Source organism: Engystomops pustulosus, chromosome 6 (genome assembly GCF_040894005.1).
Source record: "Engystomops pustulosus chromosome 6, aEngPut4.maternal, whole genome shotgun sequence".
Classification (NCBI taxonomy): Eukaryota; Metazoa; Chordata; class Amphibia; order Anura; family Leptodactylidae; genus Engystomops; species Engystomops pustulosus.
The window spans coordinates 30821152-30833978 of NC_092416.1; the positions used below are offsets into that span (position 1 = coordinate 30821152).

The 12827-nt window shown below is 42.6% G+C and overlaps 1 protein-coding gene across 2 annotated transcripts in view; it reads left to right on the top strand.

The window, feature by feature from the left end:
• Positions 1-1280: 1280 nt before the first annotated feature.
• The window catches only part of LRRC4B (leucine rich repeat containing 4B), a 113673-nt gene continuing 102126 nt past the window's right edge, over positions 1281-12827 (top strand). The window contains exons 1-2 of one of the 2 annotated variants that reach the window (XM_072155451.1): positions 1281-1456; positions 1926-2043. The gene's annotated coding sequence lies outside the window, so the exon portion shown is untranslated. Of the gene's footprint in view, positions 1457-1586; positions 1815-1925; positions 2044-12827 lie in introns of those variants that run through there. The other variant, XM_072155452.1, reaches the window with a different exon arrangement.

Here is a 12827-nt window from a genome sequence, read left to right on the forward strand (position 1 = left end):
ATCATATGATTATTGTATATATACTCGAGCATAAGCTGAGTTTTTCAGCACAATTTTTGTGCCGAAAAAGCCCCACTTAGTACCAACTTAGTACTCCAGCGCTTTCCCCCAGCGTTCTCTTCTCCCTGCAACACAACTTCGGGTTCTGGGACGAACCAACAGATACATGTCTATGCAATCTGCCGGAAGAGAAACAAAGGCGCAGCAGATGGGGGCGCTTTGCTGTAGACTTAACTTTAAAGGGGTACTCTGCTGTGGACATAACATTTAGGGGGTACTCTGCTGTGGACATAACATTAAGGAGGTACTCTGCTGTGGACATTACACTGAGGGGGGCACTCTGCCGTGGACATTTTATTGATCAGGGGAGACTACTGGACATCTTATTATAGAGTAGCGGCTGCATTTCCCTCCCTAGGCTTATACTAGTGAGTCAATACATTTTCCCAGTTTCTTGCGGTAAAATTGGGCACCGTGGCTTATACTCGACTCATACATGAGTATGTGCGGTAACTTTACACTGAAATATATGTATAACACTTATGTACAAAATTTACTTTTCACTGTACACATCTTGTTTTAATGGAGTATTTATTTTTGTATGATATCTACATATATATGTACCATGGAACATACAGATGAGTTTATGATAACTTATGGCTGATGTCACTTCCTTTTCCTTTATATATTTGCACTGTTGCAGGCTCTAGTCCTTAAGAGCCGAAACGTAGCTGGATACATACTGTGGTAATAAAGCTTACTTTTTCACTGGAACCTTGGAGTGCTGCCATTTTTGTAAATATATCTCATTTGGAAGAACTTGGTTTGAGTTATGAGCCTGTGTATATTTTTATTTTTAAAAGTGCTGCTTGTTTCTATTTTTTTGCTTTTCTAATATTTTTTTTACATCTATCTATCTATCTATCTATCTATCTCATATCTATTATCTATATATCTATCTCATATCTATCTATCTATCTATCTATCTATCTATCTATCTCATATCTATTATCTATATATCTATCTCATATCTATCTATCTATCTAGCTATCTATCTATCTATCTATCTTCTATATATTTATCATAAATCAGGCTCTAGTAAATCTAGTATGTCACATATGAATTAATTCTTTATCTATCAGTATTGTGATATCTATCTTTCAATGTATCATATATCTATCTGTCTTCTTGTGCCAGTAGTGGGTAGTGCTGTGATGCCATACACCAGTCCATGCCAGTGCCTGCCCTTGATGGATGTTGGGCAGAGCGCTTGGTACCTCCTCCTCCTCCTCCAGGCTGACACATGTGCACATGCTCATAAGAGCACACGCTTCTCAACTAGCCACTTAATTACAATGCAGATGTAATCCAGGAGCTGGATGAATCAATGCCACCGCTGGCCACATCTGCATTCCTGGGGCTTGCACATCGTATATCTGCTGCAGTTATGGGCACGGTAAGGTTGTCTCCATCCCTCCAGTGCTGCCATGCTATTCCCTCTTGGATGTATTCTCCATAGCTTCCCCTCTCCGCCTGCATCCAGTCTCCCCCTCTCCTTCCCTTTTGTTTTGCTCCTCTCTCTCCTCTTTATTTCTCTGTCTCCTTCCTCTCGGCTCCCCAGGATCTCGCTGCCTCTCACATGAATGTCTCACTGGCTGGTGATGTATTAGTATTCAGCCCATGTCCATCCCAGCTTTACAAATGCTCTGCAGCATCACAAGGGATGGCAGCACAGTAGAGGAAGGATGCAGTGCCTGCACCTCCAGCCTGCCATGAAGACCATGTGCTAATGAGGAATCTTCTCTCCTCTCTGAGTCAGAGCTTTTCTCTTTGTGTCTCAGCTATAATTAAAAAGCGGAAAAAGCAGCAGAATCCAAGGTGCCGAAGCCTCTGATTCCTCCTTTTTTCTGTTTCTTGGTCTGCAGATTCCTGTCATCCTGTGACCTGCATCCTCCAGCCAAGCTCCTGGAGAACATTGCGGAGGAGACGTTCTCCCTGGATTCTTGCCATGGACTGAAGGCCTTCGAGAACCTCCACGTCAGTGTAAGTGGAGCTTCCATGTCCTGTGGTGACATTTCCACTTTGACAAGCTATAGATTGGATGTTTTGGCATCGTCAGTCATGTGTGAAATGGCGGGGGGAGAGGAAAGGTCATGATATGTCAAATATAATGTCTCTAAATACTGATCATGTGTGTACTGTTGTGTTAACAAGCTCCGATTGTAAAGAGAACGATAACGCTGTGAGACAGGTAGAGTGCCAGGAGGATACATGCCAGCTTGTCTTGTTGGCGTCTGGTATAGGTCTCTAGGTATGTGGTCATTACAGATGGCCAAGACAATTTCACTCAAGACGTAGACTTGTTGTGTCTAGGGTTATTGAGAGCTGTCATGTACAGAGAGAACCATTGACGATTGGATCGGTATAGGCTGAGGCCTAGTCCCTATGTCACAAAAATCTCCTTAGACATGATATTGTTCTGTCTTTAAAGATGTCTAGAGATACATAAACTTGGCATTGGAGACAGTTCAGTGAAGTTGGAAAAATTTTGTGGCCCCTAAGAGTTGCACTACAACTCTTGAATCTGTAGTTCTGGTAGTATTGGTGCTGTCTACGATCTAAAGGACTATCTATAGGGACAACCATAAAACTAGGCCAAGAAACGGCTAATTTTACATAAGGTGGTAATATCTCGTGCGTGATGTGCAAGCTGGGCAGAACCATGTAAACTAATAGAAGATCATCATCTGCCCAATTCCGGGTTTTCTGCCCATGTTGACTGTTGCCCGTCACAATTCGATGTAATAGCCTTTAATTATCGATCCAAATTATGAGCTGATTCCTTGTTAGTGGTGACACCGCAACTCCATAAAATGGTCTTTGACATTGCAGCATATAGCGTACCTGGTATCGGTCGGTTTCATCTCTGAAAATGTGACAGACCTCTCATAGATCCCAATCGCGTTGACAATGTAGAGTTCTCTCGCATATCACACTCAAGTCACTGTGTATCGACCGACGACTTGTAAATGAGATCACTATCAGATGTGACAGGCTCGGATCACACTCAGATTATTGTGGCTGTGCAGTGACCTCTGCATCTTGGAAGAGGCTACACTCGCTTCAGTGACTGTGAAAGGACGATGGGACTGTGACAGGAGGAGACAATTATGTAAATATAATGTATTACAGATCTGGGACATGTAGACAGAGCACAGTGACTGTAAAGAGACCTATGGCTTGTACTGCTGAGCAAATGCAAATCCCTTTGACTGTGCCCGACCTAGGAATTGTAGATGAGATAACAGTCAGATGACTGCCTACAGACCTCTGACTAATGTTGGAGATCACACTCAGATGAATATGACTGAGTGTCATGTACTATGCATCATTGTGTTATATAATGACGATGATACGTATAATCACTATGATTGTAGAGACCACTAACAAGTAGGACAAGGGATTGCAGTCATACCACTAGGACCCTTTGCACATGACCATATAGGGGCCTGTGATTCAGGCACACCCAATTTGCAGCTCAATCATGGCGCCTCATAAAGGTCTATGCCACCCGATTAGAGTACAGTGACCAAGCACAGACATGTAAAGGAGGTCACACTCAGATCTATGATGGTACAGACACTGACATATATAGGGGATCAGACTTAGGCCACATTCACACGAACCTATGCTCGCCTGAGAGCTGCTCACCCCTCCCCTCTCCATAGGTAACAGCGCCGCACAGCTGTGCACAAAGGAAAAAATAGAGCGCGCTCTGTCTTTTCCCTGTGTGGTACGGAGCAGTACAGTGCCACACTTGGTTGCCATAGCCGTTATAGACGTATATTGTGTCCATGTATATATCCCCACGGTGATCGTTGTGAATGGGGCCTTAGATCAAAGTGACAGTACTGATCTCTGACATGTACATGCATGGCCGCCACCATGGGCGTAACTTGAGGGGGTGCAGAGGTTGCGGTCGCGCCCAGGCCCAAGAGGTTGAGGGGGCCCTTATGATGTCACTTTCCCATATGAGAAGACTATTACTATAAACCATACATTATAGTCAGGGGCCTGGCACAGACTTTGCATTAGGGCCCATCAGCTTCTAGTTATGCCAGTGGCCGCCACTAGGAATTTCAGGGCCCCTGACTAGCAAATTTTGATCTTGTGGACCAGTCATTAAGTTTAATAGTTTCCGTTATGTTCCTTTGTTGTAGGAGAGAATACAGAAAATGTATAGACAGTCTCCATCCTCGCTTCATTTCCCATAGTGTTACATGTTTGGGGCTTCCTTCTGTCATTCTTTCTGTTATTTATAGCAGAAAAATTGGGCAGCAGGGCTATTTTTTCTACTTTAAATAATGGAAGGACATGAGGGAAACTAAGTTCACACCAGCATTTTTTCTGTTATGCCCTTCCATTTTAAGAAGAGAATAATTAGATTTATCAGAAGTTTCTGAGGTAAAACTGTTCTAGTTGCCCATGGAAACCAATCAGAGCTCAGCTTTAGTTTTTTTAAAAGCTGCGGGTTGGTTTCCATGGCGCAATCAGTTCTGTGCTAAGAGACTTCTAAAAATGGAAGGTGAGCAAAAGGTTGCAGGAAGCTGTAAAGGGGCAGACAGGGTTAAACACCTAGCTCTGCTTCCTGTTCCTGTACACAGGATCCCCTGCTGTGCTCTGCCCCCTCCCTTCACTGACTCCGACTACAGCAGTGAAAAGAGATAAGAGGGAGTAGAGGCTGTACAGCAAAGACTGATGGGATAACCTCACTAATCTCACACCCTGCCCTGTTCTTAAAACGGCCCTGGGCGGGATGTTGCGACTGTGGGGGACCCGGGACCCCGCTCCTGTACAAAGCCCCACAAAGCTCCCTTGATGGACATGTAAAAAAAATCACTCTCTAATCCCTATGACATACAGACCACTGACATTATCACTATGACATGCCTGACCAGTTACATGTACAGAAGATCACACTCAGATCACTGTGATGTTACTGACCATTGACATGTACAGTACATTTAGATAAGTGTGACTATAGAGATCACGTACATGTACAGGAGATCACACAAATATCACTGTGGCTGTAAAGATCACTTCCATGTACAGGATACAACACTCATTACACTCAATAATACAGACCATTGACATGTACACGAGATCACAATCAGATCACTAAGGCCTTACAGATCACTGATGAGATGAGAAGTCACACTCAAATCTTTGATGGTTTGGATCACTGAAATCTACAGGGGATAGCTACACATAGAACAGTGAGACTATACAGATCACAAACGTGTACAGGAGATCATGCTGAGATGACTATGAATGTACTATGCCATTACAGTCCGCTAACATGTATCAGAGATCACACTCAGATCACTATGACATTACAGTCCCCCAACATGTATCACAGATCACACTCAGATCACTATGACATTACAGTCCTGTAACATGTATCACAGATCACACTCAGATCACTATGACATTACAGTCCACTAACATGTATCAGAGATCACACTCAGATCACTATATTACAGTCCCCCAACATGTATCAGAGATCACACTCAGATCACTATGACATTACAGTCCTGTAACATGTATCAGAGATCACACTCAGATCACTATGACATTACAGTCCTGTAACATGTATCACAGATCACACTCAGATCACTATGACATTACAGTCCACTAACATGTATCAGAGATCACACTCAGATCACTATATTACAGTCCCCCAACATGTATCAGAGATCACACTCAGATCACTATGACATTACAGTCCTGTAACATGTATCAGAGATCACACTCAGATCACTATGACATTACAGTCCTGTAACATGTATCACAGATCACACTCAGATCACTATGACATTACAGTCCACTAACATGTATCAGAGATCACACTCAGATCCCTATGATATTACAGTCCGCTAACATGTTTCAGTGATCACACTCAGATCACTTTGACATTACAGTCCCCCAACATGTATCAGAGATCACACTCAGATCACTATGACATTACAGTCTGCTAACATGCATCACAGACATGGCCGGCGCCAGCACCCGGCTTACCCGGGCAAGTGCCGGGGCCCCAGAGCTTCCAGAGGGGCCCACGGCGCACGGGCCCGATCTTAAAACTCAATTACATCGGCTACCTTGTGCCGCCGATGTAATTGAGAGCCGGCGTGCTGGCGCGGGTGACAGGGGGCGGGGCCGCAAGCGGGACCCTCGGAGGACTCTGCAAATGACAGGCAGAGCGTCTCTGTGCAGGACGCTGGCCGGCCACGTCATGACCTCACGCCGCCAGCGTCCCGGCTGCCGCACAGAAGACGCTGCCCTGAAGATTGCGGCCCCAGAAGAGGTGAAGAGGAGCGCGGGACCTGCATGAGGTGAGTTAACGTTTATTATTTTTCTACTGCCCACTATATGGTTCCTAACTAATGGAGCCTGGATGTTACAGGTAAAAGGAGCTGTATATTAAATTGAGGGGCTATGTATTAATCTGAGGGGCTGTATATTTATGTGAGGGGCCGTATATTAATCTGAGGGGCTGTATATTAATCTGAGGGGCTGTATATTAAATTGAGGGGCTGTACATTAACCCATTAAGGACGCAGTGTTTTACATTCATTTTTTCGCTTCACACCTTCTAAAATCTATAACGTTTTAATTTTCCCGTGTTCAGAGCTGTATGAGGACTTTATTCTGCATAACAAACTTTACTTCTCAGTGACGCTATTTATTATTCCATGCGTGTACTGGGAAGCTGGAAAAAATTCCAAATGTGGGGAAATTGGCGAAAAAACGCATTTGTGTCACTTTCTTGTGGGCTCAGTTTTTTCCATATATGTAGGTTTTATTGCATTTTAATACAAATTCAAACTTTTTCATACTATGGTGTAGGAACTGTGTGTGAGATGAGCTGATGTTTTCATTGCTACCATTTTGAGGACTGCAACTTTTTGATCACTTTTTATAAAAAAATTTATGTGATGTAGAGGTGGCATTTTGGCTAATTAGGCACTATCTTCCATTATGGGGTTCACCGTCAGGAATAACCATTTTTATATTTTGATCAGGCAGCTTGAGAAGCTGTGATGCCTGTTTTTGTGATTTTTACTGTTTATTTAGTTGTATATCAGTTGTAGGAAAAGAGGGGTGAATCTTATTGAATTAATTTTTTTTTTAGTTTTTTTAGACCCTCTAGGGTAATTTAACCCTAGATGGCCTGATCGCTCCTACCATATACTGCAATACTACTAAATTGCAGTATATGGCATTTTTACATAGGATTCGTTACAATGTGTACATGTACGGTATAAATCGCTGAGAGGTTAATTAATTAAATTCTATATTTTTTTAATGCCGCCACATGAGTTTACTGCTAAGGGGCCCGCTGAGGCTCTGTCGCCCAGGGGCCCACTGAATCCTGGAGCTGGCCCTGATCACAGATCACACTCAGATCACTATGCCATTACAGTTCGCTAACATGTATCAGAGATCACACTCAGATCACTATGACATTACAGTCCTCTAACATGTATCAGAGATCACACTCAGATCACTACGACATTACAGTTCGCTAACATGTATCAGAGATCACACTCAGATCACTATGACATTACAGTCCTCTAACGTGTATCAGAGATCACACTCAGATCACTATGACATTACAGTCCTCTAACATGTATCACAGATCACACTCAGATCACTATAACATTACAGTCTGCTAACATACTGTATATCAGAGATCACACTCAAATCAATGTGGCTATAGAGATCACTGACACTTACAGGAGATTAATCTGAGATTGTGGTGATTTCACAGACCACTGTATAGACGATCACACTCAGATCCACAAGGATTGTAAAGACCACTGCTATGTGCAGATCCAGAAGATCACACTCAGATCTATGACTGTATAGACTATTGACATTTACAGGAGATCACACTCAGATTTATGATCTTGTGAATAGATTTCTGCCTTACTTAGAAGGTTACAGATGACTATTTACAGATCAAAGGCTGTGTACAGACTGCGCAGAGGATCCTAGACATATCTTTACGACAATGCACTGGCCTCACTTAGGCTTCTTTCTCGTAAAAGAGATCACAGTCAGATCATGGAGTGTAGAATCCTGGTCTGTACACAACTTTAGATGCTATGGTCTTTAACTTTGCTGTGGCTTCTTCTCTGATCAGAGTCCTGAGGCTGTGGGTCAAAAGTCAAGGTCATGTGCCCTAGTGGCCTGGTGCTAGAGACAGTATTGCCCTCTAATCACTGTGACTCAGTTCATACCTTTGACCTGTAATATTCTATATAATACATATATATAATACATACCCTCCACTTTCCGCAGGACAGTTCAAACACAGGAAATAAATCAGATTGATTTCCTGTGTGTTGGGGCATCAGACAGGAAGTAGAGCACTGATTATTATTATTTTATTATATATATAAATATTATAGTTCTATAGTTATTTTATTATGCCCTGATTAGCAATATATGTATATATATATATATATATATATATATATATATATATATATATAACTTTTTATCATTTTTGTTTGTTGAACAATATTAAATAATTAAAATTATTAATAATTATTTTTCTTGGAATCACCCTTGATGTACATAAGATCACACTCAGGTGATCCCTAACCTGTGCAGTAACAGAGAGTCAGGTAACTGTGACTTTACGCCAAACTTTTAACCATTCAGGGGGGTCCACCTCCGATTACTGTGACTGTATACAGAACTTATCGTTTACTTTGAATCTGTACTGACTATTGATTTGTACATGAGTTCATAGAAATCCCTAACTAGAACGTATCCAAGTCATTGAGCCAGTTGGCTACCCCCACCTTTACACAGTGTCGGAGGACTGAGGTTCCTAGGACCCCCTGGGAAATAGATCCTAGTAGCCTGCAAATTATGTTGGCTTCTGCTGTGTTTCTGGGGTCCAGTATTTAGTTAGAGCCATTTGGACCCACTAGAGCAGAGGTCCCCAACCTTTTTTACACCAGGGACCGGCTTTAAGCTAGACCAGTTTTCCATGGCCCGGTGGGGGCGGGGCTTTGGTCATATGGGGTGGGGTTATGGAGGGGTGGAGCTTATAATATAAGATATCAGGGAGTGTCCGGACCAGATCCATGATATTGGTTTGGTGTAAAAATAAAGCAATGCAAAATCCATACAGTGTATCGCCATGTAGTATAAAATGCATACAGCGTATCGCCATGTAGTATAAAATGCATACAGCGTATCGCCATGTAGTATAAAATGCATTCAGCGTATCGCCATGTAGTATAAAATGCGTACAGCGTATCACCATGTAGTATAAAATGCATACAGAATACCGCCATGTAGTATAAAATGCATACCGAGTACTGCCAAGTAGTACAAAATAGAAGCCCTGATAAATATCACAAATGCTGCATATACATACAGCATATATACACATAAACAAACAGTAGATACAGCATATACACACACACACATACATACACATACATATATACACACACATATACATATATACAAACACACATATATACACACACACATATATATATACACACACATATTACATATATTTACACATATATACACATATTACACATATATACACCTATTACACATATATATGCAAAGATAAAGTAACCTTACCTCTCTATTGTGTTCTTGGAAATTTTGGTGCCTTGTCCTGCAGCAGTGGTGGCGCGGTGAGGTAGCCGGGAGCAGGTAGGTCATGAGAGCCGGGAGGCTAGGTAGCCTGGAGCTTAAGCGGGGGCAGGGGGAGCAGGGAGCCAAGAGCCTGGAGGGGGGGGACGTTAGCGGAGCCAGGTTGAGACGGGAGTGGAAGGGGAGCCGGGAGCGGAGAGCCGGAAGCGGGTAGATCAAGAGCCGAGAACCGGGAGCGGGGGGGCAGAGGGAGCCGAGAGCCGAGAGCAGAGGGAGCGGTAGGGGAGCGTGGAGCTTGAGCAGGGGCAGGGAGCCGAGAGCCTGGGGGGGGGGGGGCATTAGCGGAGACAGGTTGAGACGGGAGTGGAGAGCCAGGAGCAGGGGGCGGAGGGAGCGGAGAGCCGGAAACCGGAGGGAGCGGAGAGCCGGGAGCAGAGAGCCGGCAGCAGGGGGACGTTAGCGGAGGGAGCGGGAAAGGACCCTGGAGCTTGAGCGGGGGCAGGGGGAGCCGAGAGCTTGGAAGGGGGAGCTCAGTGCTGGCCGGTGCCGCCCCCTCGTTGAGCAGGAGGCGCCCCTGCGCGGACCGGCTGATAATCTCCAACGGCCCGGTCCTGGTCCCCGGACCGGCGGTTGGGGACCTCTGCACTAGAGGATCTTCTGGTACTCTGGTGGGCCAGTCTGACACTCCCTGTACAGAGGACCACACAATGACCATGTGCAGACGTCTGATCATTACACAGATCTCTCTAACTCTGGTTCTGTAGATGTGATCACACTCACATGACGGTATACAGTGAGTCGCTGAACTTGCTGTATCAATAATGACATTGATATAGGATTACGCGGTATAGAGAGTAGCAGCTCTTCATGAGCTCCATGTTACCTCTTTCCTGCTTACTAGGTCTTTGACTTCTACTTTTTGAACACTGACTCCAATGTTGACTACTTCCTTAATGGTTGATTGGAGATCAATACTATTTGATCTACCTGTGACTTTATTGGTAGCAGAACTGCATTAGACTACTCAAAGCTTACTATGGTGCAGAGATATTCTTACTGCTCATAGAGGATTTAAGAGCAATACTTGGAAAGACCAGACAGGAATATTAGTATTTAATGCATCATTCAGCAAGGTCTTGAAAGTCCTTTCTCTGTCATTGAATAATGCGCACTAATACATAGATTGTAAAGATGCTCCTGTCAGTGAATAGTGTGAACTAATAGATAGATTATAAAGATGCTCCTGTCAGTGAATAGTGTGAACTGATAGATAGATTATAAAGATGCTCCTGTCAGTGAATAGTGTGAACTAATAGATAGATTGTAAAGATGCTCCTGTCATTGAATAATGTGCACTAATAAATATATTGTAAAGATGCTCCTGTCAGTGAATAGTGTGAACTAGTAGATAGATTGTAAAGATGCTCCTATCAGTGAATAATGCACACTAATACACATAGTGTAAAGATGTTCCTTTCTATGAATAGTGTGCACTAATACCTAGATAGTAAAAATGTTCCTGTCAGTGGATAGTGCACACTCATACATAGATTGTAAAGATGCTCCTGTCAGTGAATAGTGTGCACTAATAGAAAGATTGTAAATATGCTCCTGTCAGTGAATAATGTGCACTAATACATAGATTGTAAAGATGTTCATGTCAGTGAATAATGCGCACTAATACATAGATTGTAAAGATGCTCCTATCTGTGAATAGTGTGCACTATTTGCTAGACTGTAACGGTGATTCTGTCAGTAAATAGTGTGCACTAATACCAATATTGTGAAGGTGCTCCTGTCTGTGAATAGTGCGCACTAATAGCTAGATTATAAAGGTGCTCCAACTTCGACTGCTTCCAAAAAGGTTGATCGAAGTTCATATCTACTTTATCGACCTGTGACAACATACAAAACCAGTCTGACACTCCCTGTACAGAGGACCACACAATGACCATGTGCAGACGTCTGATCATTACACAGATCTCTCTAACTCTGGTTCTGTAGATGTGATCACACTCACATGACGGTATACAGTGAGTCGCTGAACTTGCTGTATCAATAATGACATTGATATAGGATTACGCGGTATAGAGAGTAGCAGCTCTTCATGAGCTCCATGTTACCTCTTTCCTGCTTACTAGGTCTTTGACTTCTACTTTTTGAACACTGACTCCAATGTTGACTACTTCCTTAATGGTTGATTGGAGATCAATACTATTTGATCTACCTGTGACTTTATTGGTAGAAGAACTGCATTAGACTACTCAAAGCTTACTATGGTGCAGAGATATTCTTACTGCTCATAGAGGATTTAAGAGCAATACTTGGAAAGACCAGACAGGAATATTAGTATTTAATGCATCATTCAGCAAGGTCTTGAAAGTCCTTTCTCTGTCATTGAATAATGCGCACTAATACATAGATTGTAAAGATGCTCCTGTCAGTGAATAGTGTGAACTAATAGATAGATTATAAAGATGCTCCTGTCAGTGAATAGTGTGAACTGATAGATAGATTATAAAGATGCTCCTGTCAGTGAATAGTGTGAACTAATAGATAGATTGTAAAGATGCTCCTGTCATTGAATAATGTGCACTAATAAATATATTGTAAAGATGCTCCTGTCAGTGAATAGTGTGAACTAGTAGATAGATTGTAAAGATGCTCCTATCAGTGAATAATGCACACTAATACACATAGTGTAAAGATGTTCCTTTCTATGAATAGTGTGCACTAATACCTAGATAGTAAAAATGTTCCTGTCAGTGGATAGTGCACACTCATACATAGATTGTAAAGATGCTCCTGTCAGTGAATAGTGTGCACTAATAGAAAGATTGTAAATATGCTCCTGTCAGTGAATAATGTGCACTAATACATAGATTGTAAAGATGTTCATGTCAGTGAATAATGCGCACTAATACATAGATTGTAAAGATGCTCCTATCTGTGAATAGTGTGCACTATTTGCTAGACTGTAACGGTGATTCTGTCAGTAAATAGTGTGCACTAATACCAATATTGTGAAGGTGCTCCTGTCTGTGAATAGTGCGCACTAATAGCTAGATTATAAAGGTGCTCCAACTTCGACTGCTTCCAAAAAGGTTGATCGAAGTTCATATCTACTTTAT